Source organism: Tamandua tetradactyla, chromosome 4 (genome assembly GCF_023851605.1).
Source record: "Tamandua tetradactyla isolate mTamTet1 chromosome 4, mTamTet1.pri, whole genome shotgun sequence".
In the NCBI taxonomy this organism is placed as follows: domain Eukaryota; kingdom Metazoa; phylum Chordata; class Mammalia; order Pilosa; family Myrmecophagidae; genus Tamandua; species Tamandua tetradactyla.
Genome location: NC_135330.1, coordinates 185,507,978 through 185,527,884, shown reverse-complemented (window position 1 = coordinate 185,527,884; position 19,907 = coordinate 185,507,978). Strand labels below are relative to the sequence as shown.

Here is a 19,907-nt window from a genome sequence, read left to right as displayed (position 1 = left end):
ACCTTTTCTAACTGCTCGAGCTATAACATTGAATGCAGAATCTCTGCTTAGTGGGCCCATATCAATAAATTCAGCCTGACCCAGCCTTATATTCCTCCCACCATTATCCCACACTCTTAAAATCCATTGCCACACATATTCCCCTGATTTCTGTCTATATAAATTGGAAAACTCACACAGTTCTTTTGGAGTATAACGTACCTCCTCATGTGTGATACTTTGTACCTCACCTTTAGGGGCCTGTTGGGACTTTAGTCTAGTTATAGGTCTAGAAGAAATGAGGGGTGGTGGGGGTGGGTCATGAAAAGAATTAGAAATATCTTCCAAGCCATTTGCTTCAGGGCTTTCATTTGCAGTTTCATCTGGTGAAACAGGATTAATAACTCTAGGGCTAATCCCTTCAGGAGGAGGTTGGGTGGCCAATTCCTCAAGGCAGGCTGGAGGTGGGGCAGCTATGTCCTCAGGGCAGACTATTACAGGGTTATCTAAAGAAGGCTCAGCATGGTCTAGGGTTTCAACCTCACCCCCAACATCATTATCAATCCATATGTCACCATCCCATTTTTCAGGATCCCACTTCTTTCCAATCAATGCCCTCACTTTAACAGCAGACACCATGCAAGACTGAGATTTCAGTTTACGTTGTAAAGTTGCTACTCTAACAATAAGATTCTGAGTCTGATTTTCAGAGATCTCAAGGCTACGGCTACAGGAAATAAAATTTTCCTTCAGGATACTCATAGAAACCTCTACATCTTTCAGACGGCACTTAAGCTTCTTGTTTGAAGCCTTAAGCCCATCCCTTTCACCCTTTAATGTAGACAGTGTATCTAACAACAACCAACCAACATCTCTATAACTCTTATTTCTACAAAACTCTGTAAAGGTGTCAAAAACATTATCCCCCAGAGTCTGGCTTCGTACAAGCGAAGCATTAGGAGAATCGAATGATGATATTTTGACTATCTCCTTTGCCAACTCAGTCCAAGGATTGGGAGTGTCATTCTGATTATGGGAATCAGAGTCCTTAGTGTCTCTGAGCCCAGTCAGAGTAGAAAACCATTCATAAAAACCCATTTTTAAGATTCTGTTCCTTAAGAACCACTCCTGGTACCAAGATGTATTAGTTAGGGTTCTCTAGAGAAACAGAATCAACAGGGAACACTTGCAAATATAAAATTTATGAAAGTGTCTCACGTGACCGTAGAAACGCAGAGTCCAAAATCCACAGGGCAGGCTGCGAAGCCGATGACTCCAATGGATGGCCTGGATGAACTCCACAGGAGAGGCTCACCAGCCAAAGCAGGAATGCAACCTGTCTCCTCTGAGTCCTCCTTAAAAGGCGTCCCATGATTGGATTTAGCATCACTAATTGCAGAAAACACTCCCCTTTGGCTGATTACACATGGAATCAGCTGTGGATGTAGCTGACGTGATCATGACCTAATCCTATGAAATGTCCTCATTGCAACAGACAGGCCAGCGCTTGCCCAATCAGATGAACAGGTACCATAACTTGGCCAAGTTGACACCTGTCCCTAACCATGACACCTAGTAAGAGGAAGTATCTTCCTAAACTTTACACCCAAAGCTTAAGCAACAAAAGAAAAAATAGATAAATGGGGACTCCATTGATAAGGTAGACAAAAGGAGCATCAGACACAAGGCTCTCACAACCACACATCACACTGCGATAGCCATATCATCATAGAATTATCTTCAAGAAACATGGCCACCAGAGCACAGCTCCACATTTTCAGGCAGTTCCCTCCATTACATTACAACTTGAATAACAAGGTGATATCTATTTTATGTGTAAGAATAACATCCAGGATAACCTCTCGACTCTTTTTGGAATCTCTCAGCCACTGAGACTTTATTTTGTCTCATTTCGTTCTTCCCCCTTTTGGTAGAGAAGATTTTCTGAATCCCTTGATGCTGTCTTTGAAATAATTCTTGAAAGAACTAATTCAAATTTCATCAACTTATATATATATATAAAACAGCCTCTCAAAATCCAGAAATAATAATCACCACTCTGGACTTAATGTGTCTGCTCTAAAAGCTTACAGTCTAGGCCCCTGTTTTCTTATAAGCATTTTCTAAAGGTGACCATACTATTCCTGTTCTTTTGTTTCTGGCTTATTTTGTTTCACCAGATGTCCCACATCTTCATTCACATTACTGCATGCCTCACTGACTTTTTTCCTTTTTGTAGCAGCACCACCTTCATTCATAAGTATACACCATCGTTTGCCAATCTACCTCTCCATCAGTGCATCCTTCAGCCGCCTGCATTCATCGGACATCATATAGAGGGTCCCAAGTCCATCAACATTCACAACTTTAGATAATTTCATTGTTCCCAAGAGAAAGAAAACCAATAGACACACCCTCGCCAAATGGGAAATCTAAACCTTCTCTTAACTCTTGTCCCTCCCCCCATTATTTACCTCTGCTGTTGCTGTGGTAGTGCTGATGGTTTCCTTTTCAACATAACCCATAGAATCAGTAGCAGTTTTTCCCCTGTACACTGCACTTAAACACTCTTTGTATAAGAATCATATCTTTGAAGTAATCCTTGCAAGAACTAATTCATATTTCTAGTTTTAATCAATGGAACACATAGGTTTATTCAACCCCTTTCAATCTTGTTCATCTTCAATATGGTAATATTACTTATAGAACCACTAGAGAACCACCTTCATGCCTATCTATTCTCTTACATTGGAGTTCAACCTCATTAACTAACGGTTCACCTATCTCTAGTTCCCATGTACCTCTAAGTCCCCTATATTCTGTATTATAAGCCTCTAATTATAAGTTTATGCTGGTCATAAAAGTAGAATCATATAGCATCTATCCTTTAGTGTCTGGTTAATTTCACTCAGCATTATGTCCTCAAGGCTCATCAACCTTGTCATGTGCTTTAGAACATCATTTTATCTTACTGCTGTGTAATATTCCATCATATGTATATACCATATTTTGTTGATCCACTCGTCTGTTGATGGGCATTTGGTTTGTTTCCATATTTTGGTAATTGTGAATAACGTTCCTATGAACATCGGTGTGCAAATGTCTGTGTCATTGTTTTCAGCTTTTCTGGTTATATACCAAGTAGTGCTACTGCTGGGTCATAGGGCAACTTGATATTTAGTTTCCTAAGGAACAACCAGTCTTCCATAGTGGCTGCACCATTATACATTCCCACCAGCAGTGCATAAGTGTCCCAGTTTCTCCACATCCTCTACAACATTTATAGTTTTCTGTTTATTTAATAGCAGCCATTCTTATAGGTGTGAAGTGGTATCTCATTGTAGTCTTGATCTTTATTTCCCATATAGTCAATGAAAATGAGCATCTCTTCATGCACTTTTGAGCCATCTGTATTTGCTTTTCAGAAAAATGCCTATTCATATCTTTAGACCATTTTATAATTGGGTTGTTTGTTATTTCGTTGTTGAGTTCTATGATTTCTTTATACATACAGGAAATCAAACCTTTGTCCGATATGTGATTTCCAAATATTTTCTCCCATTGAGTTGGTGCCTCTTCACCTTTTTGACAAAGTCTTTTGAAGTGCAGAAGCATTTGATTTTAAGGAGTTCCCATTTATCTATTTTTTCTTTTGTTGCTTATGCTTTGGGTGTAAAGTTTAGGAAGTTACCTCCTGTTACTAGGTCTTGAAGATGTTTCCCTACAGTTTCTTCTAGAAGCTTTATGGTGCTATTTAGGTGTTTGATCCACTTTGAGTCCATTTTTGTGTAGGGTATAAGATAGGGGTCTCTTTCATTCTTTTTGCAATTGATATCCAGTTCTTCCATGCCCAATTATTGAAAAGACTATTTTGTTCCAGTTCAAATGATTTGAGAGCCTTGTCAAAAATCAGTTGACCATAGATTTGGTGGTCTATTTCTGCACTCTTGATTCAATTCCAATGGTCAATGCTTCTGTCTTTGTGCCAGTACCATGCTTTTTTGACTGCTGTGGCTTTATAATAGGTTTTAAAGTCAGGGTGTATTAATCCTCCCACTTCATTCTTTTTCAGGATCCTTTTACCTATTTGGGATCTCTTTCTCTTCCAGACAAACTGGAAGTTAGCTTTTCCAAATCTTCAAAGTAGGTTGTTGGAATTTTGATTGGTATTATATTGAATCTGTAGATCAATTTGGGGAGAATTGACATCTTAACTATATTTAGCCTTTCTATCCATGAGCAGGGAATATCTTTCCACTTATTTAGATCTCCTTTGATTTCTTTTAGCAATGGTATGTAGTTTTCTGTGTACAAGTCCTTTACATCCCTAGTTAAGTTCATTCCTAAGAATTTGATTCTTTTAGTTGCTATTTTGAATGGAATTTTTTCCTTAACTGACTCCTCAGATAGGCCATTGTTCATATATAGGAATGTTACTGATTTTTGCACATTAATTTTATATCTCCCCACCTTGCTGAATTTATTAGCTCAAGTACCTTTGCTGTAGATTTCTCAGGATCTTCCTAGTATAGTATCAAATCATCTGCAAATAGCCCAGAACCGTTTCTGCACCAACCATGGCCACCTTCGTGGAACTCAGTACCAAAGCCAAGATGCCCGTTGTGGGACTCGGCACATGGAAGTCTCCAGGCAAAGTCAAAGAAGCTGTGAATACAGCAATTGATGTAGGATATCGCCACATCGACTGTGCCTATGTCTACCTTAATGAGGATGAAGTTGGCGAAGCCATCCAAGAGAAGATCCAAGAGAAGGTTGTTAAGCGGGAAGATCTCCTCACCATTAGTAAGTTATGGTGCACCTTCTTTGAGAGACCGCTTGTGAGGGAAGCCTTCCAGAAGACCCTCAAGGATCTGAAACTGGACTATCTGGACCTCTATCTTATTCACTTTCCACAGGGATTACAGCCTGGGAGGACTGGTTCCCTAAAGATGATAAAGGCAATATTCTTCCCAGTAAAACAACATTCTTGGATGCCTGGGAGGTAATGAAAGAGCTGGTGGATGAGGGGCTAGTGAAAGCCATTGGGATCTCTAACTTCAACCACTTACAGATCGAAAGAATTCTGAACAAACCTGGACTGAAACATAAACCAGTGGCTAACCAGATTGAGTGTCACCCATACCTCACGCAGGAGAAACAGATCCAGTACTGCCACTCCAAGGGCATTGTAGTCACTGCCTACAGCCCCCTGGGTTCTCCAGATAGACCTTGGGCCAAACCAGGGGAACCTTCACTGCTGGAGGATCCCAAGATTAAGGAGATTGCGGCAAAGCACAGAAAAACCACAGCCCAGGTTTTTATCCGATTCCATATCCAGAGGAATGTGGTCATGATCCCCAAGTCTGTGACACCTCAATGCATTGCTGAGAACTTTCAGTTTTTCGACTTTAAATTGAGTGATAATGAGATGGCAACTATACTCAGCTTCAACAGAAACTAGAGGGCCTGTGCCATAGAGCAGGTCTCTCATTTTGGAGGATTATCTATTCAAAGCAGAATATTGAAGCTGAATCTCCTGATGAGCTTATCCAATGGATTCTTTCTTTCTTCACTACACTGACATGCACTTCCCTCTACCTGCAACCAATTTTAATTAGGCTTTTCAGAAATCATACTGCATGTGGCCCTGTTGTATGCCAAAATCTAGTGTTTAATCAGAACCAGTATATTCAATTAAGAGCATCTCATCATTGGGATATTAGACTTAGAAAATCAAACAGAAGTTTCTTTTACTTGTTTGATCATATATTAATATTGTGAACTCTGTTACCACTGAGAATATAAAGGTAAAAAAGACTAAATAGTAACAGCATTTATTGAGACTTTAGCATGGTGCTAACACCATGAAGTGCTTTTTATATGTGTTAACCGTGCTGGTTTGAAACTATTACATACCCCAGAAAAGCCATGTTCTTTTAATCCAGTCTTTTGGGGCAGACCTATTGTTGGGTGGGACCTTTAGATTTGGTGGTTTCCATGGATTTGTAGCCCACCCAATTGTGGGTGGTACCTTTCAATTAGGTTGTTTTCATAGCAAGGTGGGCCTTAATTAGTTTACTTGAGTCCTTACAAGAGTGGACAAGAGAGCAAAGAGATGAAACTAAGACACAGATGTTTGGAAATGCTAAACTAAGAGATGAAAGCTAAGTAAAGAAACACAGATGCTTAGAGTGAAAGCCACTGGAAACGGGCTGAGAGAGATATTTAAGACCAGAAGCTAGGAGAGAAGTTCAGCAGATGTCGCCATGTGCTTTTCCATGTGATAGAGAACCCCCTGACGAAATCAGCCTTTCTTAAGTGATTGTATCCTCTTTTTGATTCCTTAATTTGGATATATTCATGTTCTTAGAACTGTAAACTTGTAACTTAATAAATCTCCTTTATAAAAGCCAAAAAAAATCATCTGCAAATAATGAGAGTTTTACTTCTTCCTTTCCAATTTGGATGCCTTTTCTCTGTCCTGATTGCTCTAGCTACAACTTCTAGCACAGTGTTGAATAATAGTGGTGACAGTGGGCATCCTTGTCTCTTTCCCAATCTTAGGGGGAAAGCTTTCAGTCTCTCTCCATTGAGTATGATGCTGGCTATCAGTTGTTCATATTCCCTTTATCATATTGAGGTAGTTGCCTTTGATTCCTATCTTTTGGAGTGTTTTTTTTTTTTAACAGAAAAGGATGCTGTATTTTGTCAAATGCTTTTTCAGCATCAGTCAAGATGATCATACGATTTTTCCCTTTTGATCTGTTAATGTGCTGTATTATATTAATTGATTTTCTTGTGTTGAACATCCACGCATTCCTGGGATAAACTCCACTTGTTTATGGTGTATAGTTCTTTTAATGTGATGTTGGATTCAATTTGCTAATATTTTATTGAGAAATTTTGCAACTATGTTCACTAGGGAGAGTGGCCTGTAGATTTCCTTTCGTATAGCATCTTTACCTGGTTTTGGTATTAAAATGATATTAACTTCATAAAATGAGTTAGGTTAAGTTTATTTTTCCTCAATTTTTTGGAAAAGTTTGAGGAGGATTGGTGTTAGATCTTTCTGGAATGTTTGATAAAATTCCCCTGTGAAGCCATCTGGCCCTGGGCTTATCTTCATAGGAAGATTTTTGATGACTGATTGAATCTCTTTACTTGTGATTGGTTTGCTGAGATTTTCTATTTCTTCCTGAGTCAGTGTAGCTTGTTTGTGTGTCTCCAGGAATTTGTCCACTTCATCTAAGTTGTCTAGTTTGTCAGCATTTAGTTGTTCGTAGTATCTTCTTATGATCTTTATTTCTTCAGGGTCTGTGGTAATGCACCCATTCTCATTTCTGATTTTGTGTATTTGCGTCCTCTCTTTTCTTCTTTGTCAGTCTTGCTAGTGGCCTATCAATTTTATTGATTTTCTCAAAGAACCAACTTTTGGTGTTATTCTTTCTATTGTTCTTTTGTTCTCCCATTCATTTATTTCTGCTTTAATCTTTGTTATTTCTTTTCTGCTATTTGCTTTGGGGTTAGTTTGCTATTCTTTCTCATGTTCCTCCAGGTGCGCTGTTAAGTCCTCAATTTTTGCTTTCTTGCTGTTTAATATAGGCATGTAGGGAATAAATGTCTGTCTCAGCACAGCCTTTGCTGCATCCCATAAGTTCTGATAAGTTTTATTCTCATTTTCATTCACCTCCAGATAGCTACTGATTTCTCCAGCAGTTTCTTCTTTGACCCACTGGTTGTTTACGAGTGTGTTATTTAATCTCCATATATTTGTGAATGTTCTCTTCTTTGGTGGTCATTGAGATCCGGCTTCATCCCATTGTGATCAGAGAAAGTGTTTTGAATCATTTCAATGTTTTTAAATTTATAAAGACCTGCTTTGTGCCCCAGCATATATCTATCCTGGAGAATGTTCTATGAGCACTAGAGAAGAATGTATATCCTTGTGCTTTGGGGTGCAATAACCTATTTATAGGCCTGTTAGGTCTAATTCATTGATCAATTTCTCTAACTTCTCTATTTCCTTGTTGATCTTTTGTCTGATTGTTGTATCTGTAGAGGAGACTGGTGTATTGAAGTCTCCTACTATTATTGTCAAAATATCTATTGCTCCCTTCAGTTTTGTCAATGTCTGTCTCATGTACTTTGGAGCTCCTTGATTGGGAGCATAAACATTTATGATTGTTATTATCTTTTTGGTGAATTGACCCTTTAATTAGTATAAAGTGCTCTTCTTTGTCTCTTATGATGTCTTTACATTTAAAGTCTATTTTGTCTGATATTACTACAGCAACTTCTGCTTTCTTTTGGTTACAACTTGCATGGAAAATCTTTTTCCATCCTTTCACTTTCAATCTATTTGTATCCTGTATCTAAGATGTGTCTCTTGTAAGCAGCATATAGCTGGATTATGTTTCTTAATCCATTCTGCCAATCTGAATCTTTTAATTGGTAAATTTATTCCATTAACATTCAAAGTTATTACTGAAAAGATGTTTCTTGATTCCATCATTTTATTTTTATATATATCTATTTATTTATTTTTGTCTATGGAGGAACTGGGACTCGAACCCAGGTCTCCGGCATGGCCGGCAAGAACTCTGTCTGCTGAGACACCATAGCCTCCCTTACCCTTTTTACTTTATTTGTCGGATCTATACATTTTTTTCCCTCTTTGAATTATCTTTAGTGATACTCTTCAATTCTGTTTCCTCCTCCAGACCTCCCTCTCCTGTATTTTTTTTTCTTTCAGCCAGCAGAACTCCTCATAGTGTTTCTTGTAGGTCCATTCTCTTGTTGACAAATTCTTTCAGGACTTCTTTGTCTGTGAAACTTTAATCTCCCCCTCAGTTTTGAAGGACAATTTGGGTGGGTACAGAATTCTTGGTTGGAAGTTTTTATCTTTCAGGATCTTGAATACATCATACCACTGCCTTCTCACCTCCATTGTGCTATTTGGGTAGTCTGAACTCATATTTGGTTTCCCTTGTATGTAGTAGGTTGTTTTCTCTTGCTGCTTTTAGGATTTTCTGTTTCTCTTCAACATTTGACAGACTGATTAGCATGTGTCTTGAGGAAGGCCTATTTGATTTATTCTCGGAGTTCATCGGGCTTCTTTGACTTGTATATTTATGTCCTTTATAAGGGTTGGGAAGTTTTCCCCCATTATATCCTCTACTACTCTTCCTAGCCCTTTACTCCTCTGTTCTCCTGCTGGGACACCAATGAGTCTTATATTTGCATGCTGTGTTTTGTCTATAATTTCCCTGAAATCCAATTCAATTTTTTTTTTATTTGCTGTTTTGTGTCTCTGAAGTCAGTTATCCTGTCCTTTATATAACTTATTCTTTCTTCTAGCTCTTCAAATCTGGTGTTGTGTGCCTCCAGTATGTTTTTTATTGGTCAACAGTCTTTTATCTCTGTGATATCTGCTATTTTTCTATTTATTCTTTCAAATTCCTTTTTATGCTCTTCTACTGTCTTCTTGATCTCCTTTATGTCATCTGCCATCCCACGTATTTTATTAAGTAGAGTTGTATGAATATCTTTGATTAGGTGTCTCAACATCTGTATCTCCTCTGGTGTTTTAATTTGGTTATTAGGCAGGGCTATATCTTTCTGCATTGTGATATGCTTAGTGATTTTCTGCTATCTTTGTGGAATGTAAATACCTTGGTTGATTTACTTTGCGAGTTGATTTCGTTCAGTAGTCTAAGACCTTGTGTTTGTGGGATGTACAGCAGGGAGCAGGGTATGGGGTGGTGCACTCAGTGTGGTGATTTGTTTCAGGGAAGGTATAGGCACAGTTGGGGATGTTAAGCTGATGCTTGTGAACACGGGCACCCAGCAGCCAGGAAGGGTGTAGTTGGGTGGTTGCAACAGTCTGGGTGGCATAACCCTGGTGTGTGCCGGTCTAAGATACAGGCCCTTTGCACACATGCATAGAGCTGTGGCAGCAGGTCAGTGTTATGCCCTTGTGGACTGGGGGCATACATGACCTGGCTGTGCAGGTCAGCACTTTCTCAGAGTTCGGAAGTGTGGTTGAGGGCCATGCACATGCACAGTTCTAGGATTGCTGTAAACTGAGGCTCCCAAGCCTGTGAGCCTGTGTGGGTCTAGGAGTGCCATAAAATGATGCGCAGAGCTTGGGGGTGGGGTGGGGTGTTAGGTTATGTGACACTATGTGCAGGGGGCAGTGGTAGCCTGGGTATGGAGGTTAGTGCCCGTAGCCTTTATGCACTGGCAACAGCCTGCAGGGAACAGGGAGGGGGTGGTAATGCTCGGGAGGGTTTCAGGAGAGGTGGATTGGGCTGCACTTGGGGTGGGAGTGGGGAGCAGTTACATGCACTGGGGGCTGGTGGGGTGTGGGTGCCTGGGGCATGGGGAATGGTGATGAGGTTTGGGTGTGTGGGGTGTGGGGTGAGTCGCTGGTTACAGGGCTGATCTGGTGAGGGTAGTTTGCCCAAGGGACGTGGCCTGGCTACTTCCTAGTCCCCAGCTCCTGTCTGTGCACTCCCACGGGCTCTGCACCTCCATGCCAGGCTCCAGGTTTCTGCCTCTCAGTTCCTCAGCCTCTGCATCTAGGGCTGCCCTATGTGCTCTAGAAGGCTCTCACAGGTCAGCCACCCTCCTGAATCACCACCTCAGTTGCCCTCCTGTCCGTTCTCCAACTTTTCTATGGAGCAGGGTTGATTTCAAGCTACTCTATTCAGCCATCTTCCTGGAAGTCGGGTTGACTTTTATAAAATAAATTTAATAAGATACAAGTTCTTAAATTAACAAGCCTAGTTCCAAGGGTGTTAAAATGTCCAAATTAAGGTAGCAACATGAAGTTACCTTCACTCAGGAAAAGCAGATGCCATCCAGAACACCTCTGTCAGCTGGGAAGGCAAGTGGCTGGCAACTGCTGATCCTTTTTACCCAGTTTCATTGCTTCCAGCTTCTGATGTCAGTGGTTTCCTCTTTAAGCAACTGTAGCTCCTCTGGGACAAAATTCTGGGTTTTGGCTTGCTTAGTATCTCACAGGAAGGCATGTGGTGATATCTGATGGGCTCTGCCCGTGTCTAGGCATCTCTCTCTGTCAACACTCCATGTCTCTGTCAATCTTCAGGCAGCTGTTCTCCAAGCATCTGCATCTGTGTCAGTTTCCTCTTTTAAAGGAAACTTTTGATTATATTATCTCCATGGAGATGTGACATGCCCAATTGTGGGTGTGCACGCACCCACTCCAGGTGGGTCATAATTAGTTTACTGGAGTTCTTTAAAAGAGGAATCATTTTGAAGAAAGGTGAGAGCCAAAAGAAAGCTAAGTAGGCATCTGACGATCAGAACAGAAATAGCCTGGGTGCTAAGCAATGACTACAGAAATAGCCAGAACCTGAATAGAAGTATTGTTTTTTGGCCCTGGCAGATGTTAAGCTATGAGATAAAACCCAGAGTTTTGTCCCAGAGCACTTAAGCAAATGCCCACAGATACTTAGAAAGGAAACTACTGGCATTAGAAGTTGGAAGCAATAAAACCAGGAACAAGGACCAGCAGACACCAGCAACGTGCCTTCTGAGATCACCCTTTTTGAGCCAAGGTATCTTTCTCTGGATGCCTTAGTTAGGACATATTTATGGCCTTAGAACTGTAAACTTGTAACTTACTGAATTTCCTTTTTAAAAGCCCTTCAATTTCTGGTATGTTGCTTTCCGGCAGCTTACCAAACTAATATATTTGGGAAATATTGGGAGTTGTGAAGTTTTCACACATTATCTCCTCAACTAATTTTCCTAGCCTTTTACTCTTCTCTTTCCTTTCTGGGACACTGATGATTCTTATATTTGTGTGCTTCATGTTGTCCACAATTTCCCTGAGATCAAATTCAAATTTTCCCATCTTTTTGCTATTTGTTCTTTTATGTGTTCAAATTCATTTGTCCTGTCCTCTAGTTTGCTTATTCTTTCTTCTTCTTCAAGTCTGCTGTTGTGCATCTCTAGTATATTTTGAATTTGGTTTGCAGTATCTTTTATCTCTGTGCAATATCCCAAGTTTTCTATTTATTCTTTCAAATTCTTCTTTATGCTCTTCTAGTGTCTTCTTGATATACTGTATGTCATCAGTCAATCCATTGAATTTACTTAGGAGATTTGTATGAACATCTTTGATTAGTTGTTCCAAATTCTGCCTCTCCTTTGGTGCTTTAATTTTGTTATTTGGCTGGACCATATCTGCCTCCATCTTTATGTGCTTTGTGATTTTCTGTTGGCTTTGAGGCATTTGATTATCTTGATAGGATTAGTTTTGAAAGTTGATTTCTCTCGGTCATCTAAGGTTTTGCATTTGCTTTGGTTTGCCTTGAAGTTCTCCTTTTGCACTTGATTTGTCAGTAATTCCCACCAAACCAGGGCCCAGACCCCATCAGAGGACGTACTTTTACTTGGGGATTGATTGAAAGCTAGATAAGGAGCTTTCCAAATTGCACTTTGTGTTTCTTCCCAGCAAACAGAGTACTTAGGACTCCTCTTTCACTCAGGCCTATCTCCCCTGACCTGAGCTGGACGGTTACCCAGTTCAATTCCAACCAGGTCTGCTAGTCCTGGTGCACGCTGAAAGACACCAACCCCAAAGCTGAGGGGTGGGCATTGCACACCTCAGCAGTGATTCTACTTATGGAACTGATAGTTCTGGTGGCTCTCAGGCTCCTGCTTGGAATGATCTTGGGCTCTGGGACTGGATATTTCAACTGCCTGCTTAGGCACAAGGGGTCGTGGGGTATGGCATGCAGACACAGGGCACAGGACATGGCATAAGGGTGTGTGGTGTGGCACAGGGGCATAGCATGGCATGAAGTGGGACAGAGTGGCACAGAGCAGGGTACAGTGTGGGGCCACAGGTTTGGGAGCATGGGGTACAGCATGAGGGAATGGGGTGCAGGGGCACTGGGTGGGCCACAAGGGTTCTGGGAGCATGAGAGTTATGGTACAAGAGGGCCCAGGGTATGGGTCATGGGGGTACAATGGTGCAGAGCATGGGAGCATAGCATGGGATGTAGGGACCCAGGCGTGCAGGGACTGGCATGGCTTGCTTCCTCGTGCCTGTCTCTCTGTCAATGCACTCCTTAAGAGTTCCAGACCTCCATATTGAAAGGGTAGTAGTAGGCTCTGTGCACTAGCTGGATGGTCTCTATGCACAGGACAATAAGTTTGCTGGCTTCTGGGTTCCCCATGTGAAGGTCCCATGACAGGGCTGGTTTCCCAAGTTAGCTGCAGGTGCAGGCCCTTTCCTGGGCACTATTTCTTGTCCCCAGCGGAGTCACAACCAAACATACTCAACCTGTTCACTCCATCCCAATTTCTCCACTTTTTCATCCAAAACCTCCCTATACAGTGTAGAAGATCCTCTCAGGTCACTTGTGCCCTGGCTGCTGTCCCAGTCATTTGCTGTGGCTTTTGGTATGCTTTTTATTATCACTATGTACGGGCAATTTTAAACAAGTTAGTGACAACATACTTCTAAAATATATTGTTAGTCTACATTCTGAACAAGTACTGCAGTTATTATTGACCTTAATAACAACCTTGTAAGCATCAAATTACCATGGCTTTATTGCTTATCATTAAATGAACACTGCAATTTACATATCAGTTAATTTGAAAGCTTCCACTAGTACACATGAATTCAGTTATACATCTTCATTTTGAAAGTTCATAATAGTTACGCTATTATAGCTAGCTTCAGGTATAGTTCAGTTCTCCAACTTTTGTGGTACTATACATTCTTTTGTTTAAACAACATATCAGAAATAAATGATAGTACATTCATTGTAAAATGAAGAAGCAGAACGTGAGACACCTTAATCCTGTCCTTGTATATGACTACCTGGAATTTTAATCTGTTTTTAGAATTTCAAATAGTGAACAGAGTGCAAGCTGCAAGGTGTAAAATTTTTATTCAGACATTAAATATATTTGTTTCATTTAGTGATCATTATAGAAGATAACTTGTTACATGAAAACATGCTAAAATGATGCATCTAGAAGGTTAAATATACTATGTACAAGTCTATAAATCATATATTTTAATTCATTTTTAATATTCATACACATTTTATCTACCATTATACATCTGTTTTCAATTTCCCTATGCTTGAGGGCTAATATATCATTTTACAGTGGAACTTTCTGTGATCATAGAAATGTTCTGTATCTGTGCTGTCCAATATAGAAGACATGATCATTGAGTACTTGAAATATGGCCAGTGTGATTATGGAAACGAATTTTAAATTTTATTTAATTTTAATTAAAAGAGAAATTTAAAGAAGAACAGCTTATGTGTTCAGTGGTCACTGCATTGGATTGTGTAGCTCTAGAATATACTGTTTGAAATAATTTGAGACAATATGCTTAAAGAATGACTAAGAATTATGAGAATACTGCAAAACCTCACAATTCAGTCAGTCTTCAAATACCAGGACCGGGACTTGTCTCCATAGTATCACTCTAATTATATATACACACACACACAGAAAAACATATATTAAAATAAGTATATATATAATACATATAAACCCACATATTATATGTATATATACATATTTAATTTATATATATTATGCATATTTTTTCTTTTTTTGGTCTTGTTTTCTATGCATTGTATTTTTAATGTTATACATGGAACCAAACTTATTCTTTGTTAACAAACCACAAAGGTTTACTAAAATCAGACTAACATTTCTAGAGCTTTATTTTTATATAGCAATCAGCCATCTTAAAATTTTTTAAAAATCTCTATTCCTTCTTTCAGGAATTTATTTTCATTTTTATTGGCTAGATGCTTTTTAAAATAAAATTTAAGCTTTAATTCCCAGGATCTCTTCTCTCTAGCCCCACCCCACCAACATTTTTTATCTGTGCATCTTTTTTTAATACTTGAATGCTGATTTCAGAATGTTATACTAATCTACTTCCCCAAAATAAATAAATTTTGTTTCCCAGTACATTTCCTCCAAGCAATATTTTGTGTTGCTTCCAAGTATTTAATATTTTATTTTTATGATAGTAAGAAAGTGCTATTTTTACAAATATTTTTTTTTCATCAGAGTATCACTATAACAAATATTTTTTCTTGAAGTACTATTGATTCAGTTGGGAATAAAAATAAGAACTAAAATTTATTGAATTCCTACTATGTGCTAGGTGCAATTCTCTTTTTTTTCCCCAAAAACGTTGATCATTTATTTGTTCCTCAAAACTATTCACGGTTTTATGATAAGGCACAGCTAAGGCACTTCAGCAGTTTGTTTGTTTTTTTAACTGCATAAAATAATATATATACAAAGCAAAGAAAGAAAAAAGCAATAGTTTTCAAAGTACTATTCAACAAGTAGTTACAGGACAGATCCCAGAGTTTGCCATAGGCTACCATACCATCATCTCAGATATCTCCTTCTAGCTGGTCCAGAACACTGGAGGCTAGAAGGAATATATATATATCTTTTATCATCACTTTTTTTGTGTGAAAAATAACATATATACCCCAAAAAGCAATAATTTTCAACACACAGTGCAACATTTAGTTGTAGAACAGATTTCAGAGTTTGGTATGGGTTACAATGCCACAATTTTAGGTTTTTATTTCTAGCTGCTCTAAGGTACTGAAGACTAAAAGAAATAATCGATATGATTCAGAAATCATGCTCATTTCTTAAACCTTACCTTCTCTGTATAACCCCACCATCACTATCCCACCCTTTCGGGATATTTGGGCTATGCCCATTCTAACTTTTCCATGTTGGAAGGGCTGTCAATAAGAAGAAATAGGGAGATGGAACTAGCTGATGTTCTGGGACTCATTTGAAGGTTGCAGGTTTCTGGAAAGTTATCCTAGTGTAGGAAAGCTTTGTAGAATCTTAAATATTGCCCTAGGTGTTCTATAGGATTGGCTGGAATGTTTATTTTTGGATTTGGCAAGTTACAATGGGTAGCAATGTTTAACTGAAGTTTGCATAACAGTGACCACCAGAGTAGCCACTCGACTTTATTTGAACTCTCTCAGACACTGATACCTTATTTGTTATACATCTTTTCCTCTTTTTGGTCAGAATGACATTGTTGATCCCATAGTGCCAGGGCCAGACTCATCCCTAGGAATTATCTCCCACACTGCCAGGGAGACTTTCACCCCTGGATGTCATGTCCCATGGAGGCGGGGAGGGCAATGATATCACTTGCAGAGTTGGGCTTAGAGAGTGTGAGGCCACATCTGAGCAAGAAAAAAGGTTGTATGGATGTGACTCTTAGACACACCTACAGGTAGGCTAAGCTTTTCTACTATATACATAAGCTTCACAAGAGCAAGCCTCAAGATCAAGGCCTATTGATTTGGGTGTCCCTAATGTTTGACACAGTATCAGGGGTTTCCCCGGTGGTAAAGTTTCATAGTTCCATATTTTTTCTCCCATCCCTCAAGGAACTTCACCAATATTTTGATTATCTGCTTAATATATTCTGTGATTTATCCAGGCATTACATTAAGCTGTATAGGATTAAAGGCCCTCATTTGTGCCAAGTACAATTCTATGTGTAGTGTGTGGGATAATTCATTTAATCCTCAAAAAAATCCCTTTAGGGTGATGCTATTATTCTCTACTTTTGAAAGATGATGAAACTGAAGCTGATAGAGTTTCAGTAACCTGCCTTTCATTACACAGCCACCTGATAATGTTTAGATGCTAAATGAGGCACTATGGCTCCAGAATGGGTATTCTCATTCAGTGTTACTCTTCCTTTCCATTAATGGCAAGCTCTTAATTATCAAAGGATCCATAATAATTAATATTGCTTTGTTGTTATTTAACATGTTCACAGAAGTTGTTTTTATCTGTACCTTACAACATCCTTGTACATTAAATTACAAAAGAAGAAATGAAACTAAGAGGGAATGTTCTAATTTGCCAGCTGCTGGAATGCAATATACCAGAAACAGAATGGGTTTTAAAAGGGGGAATTTGTTTTTTTTTTCTAATGTTTTTTTTTAAATTTTAATTTAATTTAATTTTTTTAAATACCAAAAAATACGTAACAAATGCAAACATTCCTCTTTTGATCATTCCATTCTACATATATCATCAGGAATTCACAACATCATCACATAGTTGCATATTCATCATCATGATCATTTCTTGGAACATTTGCATCTATTCAGAAAAAGAAAGAAAACAAAACAGAAAAAAAAATTAGACATACCATACCCCTTAACCCTCCCTTTCATTGATCACTAGCATTTCAAACTAAATTTATTTTAACATTTGTTCCCCCTATTATTTATTTAAAAGGGGGAATTTAACAAGTTGCTACTTTACAGTTCTAAGGCCGAGAAAATGTCCCAGTTAAAGCAAGTCTATAGAAATGTCCAATCTAAGGCATCCAGGGAAAGATACCTTGATTCGAGAAGGCTGGTGAAGTTCAAGGTTACTCTCTCAAGTGGAAGGGCACATGGCGAACACAGAGTTTCTCTCTTATCTGGAAAGGCACATGTTGAACATGGTCAGGGTTCCTCTCTCATCTGGAAGGGCACATGGCAAGCATGGCGTCATCTGCTAGCTTCTTCTCCTGGCTTCCTGTTTCATGAAGCTCCCCAGGAGGCATTTTCCTTCTTCATCTCCAAAGGTCGCTGGCTGGCAGACTCTGCTTCTCGTGGCTATGTTGTTCTGCTTTGCAATCTCTGAATCTCCTTTCTCCAAAATGTTTCCTCTTTTATAGGACTTCAGAAACTAATCAAGACCCACCCAAAAGGGTGAAGACATGTCATCACCTAATCCAATTTAACAACTACTCTTGATTTGGTTATATCTCCAGGGAGATGATCTAATTACATACAGTATTGAATAGGGATTATTCTGCCTTTACGAAATGGGATTTTGATTAAAACATGGCTTTTCTAGGGTCCATATATCCTTTCAAACCAGCACAGGGAGTAAGAGATTGTCAAGGATTTGGGATTGGTAGAGGATCAAACAAGAATTTGAATGGAAGACTTCTGTACTGAAAAACTCAATCCAACTCAGATACATCATATTATCTCTTTGCTTTCCTATTGTGGTCAGTATAGATACCATTAAGTCTACCTCTAATAAAGAAAATTAAATTGGAAAATGAATTTTATGGTATCACTTTTATTAAAGTATGGTCATCAATGAAGGTGTCTTTGTTCTAAATTTTCTACACTCCCTGAAATCATGGCAATATATAAAGGTGAGCTTTAACTGGCAAATGGACCTGGTACTCTTGCCATTAACAGGGAAAATAAATATTATCAATTCTTAATTTTTAATTAGACACAATGCTAGGGAACTGTGAGGAAGATATGATTCTGAAAATATAGGACATTTGGTTATTGAGACTAACATTTAAGTCTCCAACAGAACTTTCTTTTAATTATGTCTGTAGAACTTTTCTCTATAAATTCAATGGGTCTCTGGCTGTCGCACTCACACATGCTTTAACAGACCTGCGATGGCTTTATTTTGCATTAAGATGTTGGCAATGCATTTGGTTAATTTGATTCTTTCCAATCTATAATTGAGAACTTAAAAAAATACACTGGTAATGCCATCCTCACCAAAAGGGGGGAAAGAAGTGTAACTATAAATAAGGTACCAGTGGCTGAGAGAGTTCAAATAGAGTTGAGAGGCTACTTTGGATGTCACTCTTACACACGACTCAATTAAAGACACTGCTATTATCATAACTTGCCAAACCCCAACCAAAACCATTTCTGCCATACCTAAAGAATACCTAGGACATTATATAAGATTCTACAAAGGTTCCAAGAACTAAGTAATTTCAAGAAACTTACAACCTCCAGATGGGTTCCTGAACCAGATAAGTCCTAAAATGCAAAGGGTCCAGACTTTCCAGAACATCAAATAGTTCCATCCCCTTATGCCATATTATCAACAGCCCTTCCAACATGAAAAAGTTAGAATGGCCATATCCCAAATACCCCTTAAGTGTGGGAGCAAGATCAAAGGTATGGTGGAGTTATACAGAGATGGTCAGGTTTAACAAATGAGTTAACCTGAATCATTATACTGATATTTCAACTAGAAATAAAACCTAAAATTGTGGAATTGTAACCCATACCAAACTTTGAATTGGTCTACAACTAATTGTTGCAATGTACTTTGAAATTTGTTGCTTTTTTTGTATATGTTATTTTCCACACACACAAAAAGAGGCAGCGTATAACAAAGAAGGTAGAATTTAACAAATATGTATGACTGCTGAATCAATACTTTGATTTTTCTTTTGGTCTCCAGTGTCTTGGAACAGCTAGAAGAAAAAAACAAAATCTGTCCTACAAGTACTTGTCAAAATGTACTTGGAAACTTATTGCTTTTCTGTATATATGTATAGTTCACATTTTTTAAAGTTTATTTATATATATATATAAATATATATATTTGTGACATGAGGAATGTCCCTGAAATACAGTACTATATAGTATACAAAGACTTACAGTGGATTTTAATTTTGTTGAAATTTGAAAGCATGATTATTGCAAATTTAAAATTAAAAAAAACATACTTTTTCTTTTTTTTTTTTTTGGTGCCATGGTCCGGGAATTGAGCATGGGTCTCCTGAATGGAAGGAGAGCATTTTACTACTGAACCACCCCTGCACCCCAACACATTTGATTTTTTTTTTTTTTTTTTTTTTTAAAGAGAGAGGGAGGAAGGGAAGGAAAGACAGAGAAGGAAGGAAGGATGGAAGGAAGGAAGGGAGGAAGAAAGGGAAACATTTTTAAACATTTTCTTGTTTTATTATATTTTGTTTGTTTGTTTGTTTTTTACATGGGCTGGGGCCGGGAATCGAACCGGGGTCCTCCGGCACGGCAGGCAAGCACTCTTGCCCGCTGAGCCACCGCGGCCCGCCCCACATT

At 38.7% G+C, this 19,907-nt stretch overlaps 1 pseudogene; it reads left to right on the top strand.

Moving 5' to 3' along the window:
* Positions 1–4,547: 4,547 nt before the first annotated feature.
* On the top strand, positions 4,548–5,440 carry LOC143681610 (aldo-keto reductase family 1 member B10 pseudogene; annotated as a pseudogene).
* The last annotated feature ends 14,467 nt before the right edge of the window (positions 5,441–19,907 follow it).